Source organism: Ailuropoda melanoleuca, chromosome 1 (genome assembly GCF_002007445.2).
Source record: "Ailuropoda melanoleuca isolate Jingjing chromosome 1, ASM200744v2, whole genome shotgun sequence".
Lineage (NCBI taxonomy): Eukaryota > Metazoa > Chordata > Mammalia > Carnivora > Ursidae > Ailuropoda > Ailuropoda melanoleuca.
The window spans coordinates 96123993-96129771 of NC_048218.1; positions in this window are offsets into that span (position 1 = coordinate 96123993).

The following is a 5779-nucleotide window of genomic DNA, read 5'->3' on the forward strand; positions in this document are numbered from 1 at the left end:
TCTAAAGTGTGTACTTAAAGATATGCTCTGATGAAACAAGAGAGTTATCAATCAACTAATCAATTAATGAATCAAATAAAGATACAGGATTCAGGAAATAATGGATCCCATTAAGGGAAAAAAGCAAAACAATGAACCCAGATTACAGAAGTGCCACCAGCTCAGACCTCAGTTGGAAAACAAAGGCAAGCAGGAATGAGTTTATGAAAAATAGGGACACTAATAAGTAGATTATCTTATTAAACATTTAAAAAATCAATTATATATGTAAAAATATTGTACATGTGGTAGAAAAGACATCATGATAGCACCCATAAAAGTAGTGAATTAATAAATAATTAATATTATTTATTAAAAAATAAAAATAGGAAATGCCAATAAAACTCATCATACATTGCCATATGTATTTACGTATCAGGGAATAGGAGAAGAATTAAAGTCAATGCCTATGGAGAAAGGAATTATTGAGGGAAAGGTAAGGCTTAAAGCTACTTTTTTTTCAATTAAAATTTTTATTATTTTCAAAATTGAGATTTTTAATATTATGACAGCTATACCCCACCTTGTTTCTTGTTTTCATAAACAAACCACAAATATATGTTTAAAAAAGATAAAGAAGCAACTTCCAGTTCAAAATAGCCAATTCAGTACACAGAGATGTTCTCATTCTACAAAGAAGCAAAACTAAGTCCTAACAACTGCTAAACATATGGCTACTCTTAAAAGCCAAAATAGGAGCTTTTTCTTCTACTAGAAACAAGCATCTCTAGGAGAAAGAACCATCCAAAAAACCAAACCATAACCAAAGCGGAGTCAGACATCTGTTTCTTACAAGACAGGTGCTGAATTACAACCTGGAAGAAATGGGCCATCCCAAGTTCTCAGGCTGTAAATAGTCTTATAATCTGACTCTCTGACACATATCTCTAACCCTCAGATATATGCGTTTCACAGTCCCTGGAGTGCTATAAGGATTCGGTGTTTTCTATTTTCTGTAAATATGTTTATTGTGTTGCAGTGCACAAAAGCTTTCATTTATCTTTACAATAAATCTAAATAGCTTGTTATACAAGCTTTGCCATGATGTGGGCCCTATCTCTCTCCAGTCATTGTATTTGCCATGATTCCCCACATAACCTATATTCTGGCCATGCCAAGTGGCTTCCAGTTCTCTATGCCATGTGATTTGATTTTTTGCTTTTGCCTGTTCTAGTCCCTGTATTTAGAATGTTAGCTCCTCAGTTGCTTGTCAATCCACCAGTCACTTTTCCCTGCTAGGCTATCTCATCTTTTAAGACATTTAGTGTCACTTATTCTGTGAAGTCTTTCCTGACTCTATAGATAGTTTTTTTTGTGCCTAATAGTGATGTCTAACAGAAAACCAGATGATTTTTTGATAAACCTTTTTTTTTCTTTCTTTTTTTTGGGGGGGGTAGCCAAATTTACTTTTTACTACTACTATTGGCCTTGAAGTTCCTTGAAGGCAGACACCATTTCTTNCTTTTTTTTGGGGGGGGTAGCCAAATTTACTTTTTACTACTACTATTGGCCTTGAAGTTCCTTGAAGGCAGATAGCATTTCTTGATCTCTTCTACAACTACGATACTTCAAGCAGTAACTTATATATAATGGTCACTTCATAAGTGTTTTAGGAATTCAATGGATGATGAATGAATGAAAAATAAATGTTCCAGGGCACCTGGGTGGCACAGTTGGATGAGCGTCCAACTCTTCATTTTGGCTCAGGTTGTGACTCAGGGCTCTGAGATTCCACCCCACATTGGGCCCTGCACTCAGCACGGAGTCTGCTTAAGATTCTCTCCCTCTCTCTCTGCCTCTGCCCCTCCCCTCTGTGCTCTCTCTCTCTTTCTCTCTAAAATAAATAAGTAAATCTTTTTAAAAAAGAAAAATAAATGTTCCTTTAAAATGTCTTCTGCATTTTGCAAACTTGTCAACTTGTCAGTATAATAACAGGCTGACTGTCATTGTTTCTGACTTACGATAAAAACCTTGTAATCACATTAGGATAAATGACACTGTTCTGTAGCAGTAGAAAAATGACTGAAGGAGCAAAGTTAGGGGAAGCGACTGTGCTTGATCTAACTAAATAACTGGATTAACAGAGACGATTGCCAAATGTCTAAATGCTTCTTCCTCTGTTTAATCCAACTTTAGTGATTAGTTGATGATACTGTACAGGAAAAAGATCAAATTTCAGGCTAGAAATTCATACTCAACATTATCTCCATTACATATGTTTTCTTTTTTATTGACTAGATAAATGCACAATTCCCATTACTATTGGGAAAAGAAGTGTGGCTTTTAAGTAAATTAGATTTAAAAATTTATTGATGATACAGATTCCTCAGCATGTAATATACATATAATTATCATATTTGAATTAATATTAAATAATTAAATAAGATATTTTCTTTGTTATGGCAGCTGAACTAACTCTATAGCTACTTTAAAATATCAAGTGAGGAGGCTTCTGAGCAGAGACAGCAGCAAGCAACAGGAATCTTTCTTCACATCTAGACAAAAATGACACTGGCAGAATCTAACGTAATTATTTTGGAACCAAAGAGTCTGTTGAGGGCTTGCAACATCCAAGGAAAGGCTTAGAGGGCAAATTGGTTAATTTCAGTAAATTTCAGCATTTAGCACAGTAGCAGCTATGGGTGCCCCACCCCAAGCCCCACGGCAGGAAGCTGTGCAGGTATTGCTGGGGCAGCCTATACAGAGCTTGCAGAAGCCAGGGTGGGGAAAAAACAAACCTGTCCTCCAAATACTGGGGATCTGTGCTCTCATAGCTGATGTTTGCTTTTAGTCTCACAGATACAGACAAAGAGGCATGTGGTCATTGTCATCGCACTTCCCCACATCACTGCAAGACCCTTCGCCTCAGGCTAAAGTGACTTCCAGGAGACTTAAAGGGCTAACGGATTATTTTTCCCCTTGATTTTTCTTCTTTTGGAGGCCAGGCATAAGGATTAGGATATTCAAAAGCAACTGAAAAAAATGGGGTAAATTAGAAAGTGATTATGCATGAGCTGGGAAAGGCACAGGGTCAGAAAAGACCTTAGAAGACCTTATGTTTCCACCTCAGGGTGATTCTCAGTATAGATATAGCTTATGGCAATAAAACAAAAACTAGCCAATTCTAGGGAAAGAGTAGAATCAGATTTCTACAGTTACTGCATCATTAGATTCAAATGTCTAGTTTTCAACAACAAAAAGTAATACGGCATGCATAGAGACAGAAAAGTTAGTTCATTCAAAGGAAAAACATAAATTAAGAGAGACTGCCCCTGAAAAAGACTTGATGGCAGATCTACTAGATAAAGACTTTAAAACAATTATCTTAAAGATATTGAGAGAACAAGGTAAGATGTACAGGAAGTCAAGAAAATGATGTATGAACAAAGTGGAACTATCACTACATAGAAAAGCTAAAAGGACCCAAAAAGAAACTGCAGATCTGAATAGTAAAATGACTGAAATTAAGAATTCATTAGATGGATTCATAGACAGATTTGAATAAGCAGAAGAAAGAATTAGTGAACTTAAAGGTAAGACAACAGGAATTATTGAGTCTGAGGAACAGAAGAAAAAAAAATTAATAGAAAGTGCACAGAGCCTAAGGGACCTATGGGACACCATCAGGTGGGCCAACATATGTATTGTGGAGTCCCAGAAAAAGAAAAGAGAAAGGGGCACACAAAATATTTGAAGAAATAATGGCTGAAAACTTCTCAGGCTTGATAGAACGCATGAGTCAAAACATCTAAGAAGCTCAAGAAGCTCGAAGACAAACTCAAAGACCCGTATCAAGATGCATTGTGACCAACTTGCCAAAGACAAAGAGAAAATCTTGAAAACAACAAAAATGACTCATCATATACAGGTCATCCCCAAAATGAGAGATTTCTCATCAGAAACTTAAGAGGCAAGAAGCCAGTAGGTTTGTATATTCAAGTGCTGATAGGAAAATAGGAAAAGCTGTAAACCGAAAATATCCTATACCTGGCAAACTGTCCTACAAGAGTGAAGAAGAAATTAAGACATCCCTAGATAGACAAAAGCTGAGGGAGTTCTTTATCATTAGACTTGCCCTGAAGGGTAAAATGAAAGGACACTAGACAGTAATCTGAAGCAGTATGAAGAAATAAAGATATTAATAAACAAATATGTGAGAATCATAAAAGCTAATAAAACTGTAACACTGGATTGTAGCTTCATATTTTTGGTACATGTTGAGAGAGACTAATATAAACAAAACAAAACAAAACAAAACCCTAACAAACATTACTTTAAAAGCTAGTATTGTTGGGACACCTGGGTGGCTCAGTCAGTTAAGCATCTGCCTTTGGCTCAGGTCATGATCCCAGGGCCCTGGGATCTAGTCTCTCATTGGGCTCCTTGCTCAGTGGGGAGCCTGCTTAACCTTCTGCCTTCCACTTCCCCTGCTTGTGCTCTCTCTCTCTGCCAAATAAATAAATAAAACATTATTAAAAAAAACCCCAATATTTCTATAACTTCTGTTTATAACACCACCTTTTATTTTCAACATTAACTTAATGTATTTAAAAATTATTAGTTTATTTAAGGTGCATAATGTAATTCTGTGACATCAGCAACTAAAAGGGTTGGGGGGAAAGCTGTAAAAGATCTGCATTTTTGTATGTTATTGAAGTTAAGCTGGTATAACACACTAATTTGAATTTATTTATAACTTTAAGATGTTAAGGGTATCCCCCATGGTAGCCATAAAACAAAATGAAAAAAAAAACAATATTTTGCTAAAAAAGACCACTAAAACAAACAAAAAAAAAAACCCAAACACAAAATAAGATAGTAATGCAGGAAATAAGGGACAAAAATTGTCTTTATAGCTGTAAATTTTCCTTGTAGCATTTATTTCACTGTGTTTAATAAGTTTTGGTATGTTTTGTTTTTTTTCAGTCATCCCTAAGTATTTTCTAATTTTTCTTCTTATTTCTTTGTTGAACAATTAATAGTTTAAGAGTGGGAGATTTTTTAACTTCCACAAATTTGTGAATTTTCTAGTTTCACTTCTACTGCTGATTTTTAACATCATCTACAGATTCATGTAATTCCTATCAAAATCCCAATGACATTTTGTGAAGAAATAGGAAAACCCATTCTAAAATTCATGTGGAATTTCAAGGGGCTCTGTATGGCCAAAACAATTTTGAAAATAAAAACCAAACTTGGAGAACTCACTTCCTGATATGAAAACTTAAAACAAAGTTAGAGTAATCAAAACAGTGTGGTACCAGCATAATGGCAATGGGATAAAATAGAGAATCCCAGAAATAAACCTTCACACATATGGTCAAATGATTTTTGACAAGGTGCCAAAACCATCAATGGAGAAAAAATAGTCTTTTCAACAAATAGTGTTGGGGGAAATTAAATATCCACATATAAGAGAATGAAGGAGGACCCTTATCTAATAATGTATGCAAAAATCAACTCAAAATGGATCAAATACCTGAATATAAAATGAAAAACTATGACACTCCTAGAAACAAAACACAAGAGAAAAGCTGCATGACCTCGGATATGGCAACAGTTTCTTAACACCAAAGGCACAGGCAACAAATGAAAAAAATAGACAAATTGTACTTTATGAAAATTTTTAAAAATTATACAACAGAAGACACTACCAGCAGAATAAAAATGAAAACCACAGAATTAATGAAAATATTTGCAAACTATATATCAGATATGGGATTAAGATACAGAATATGTA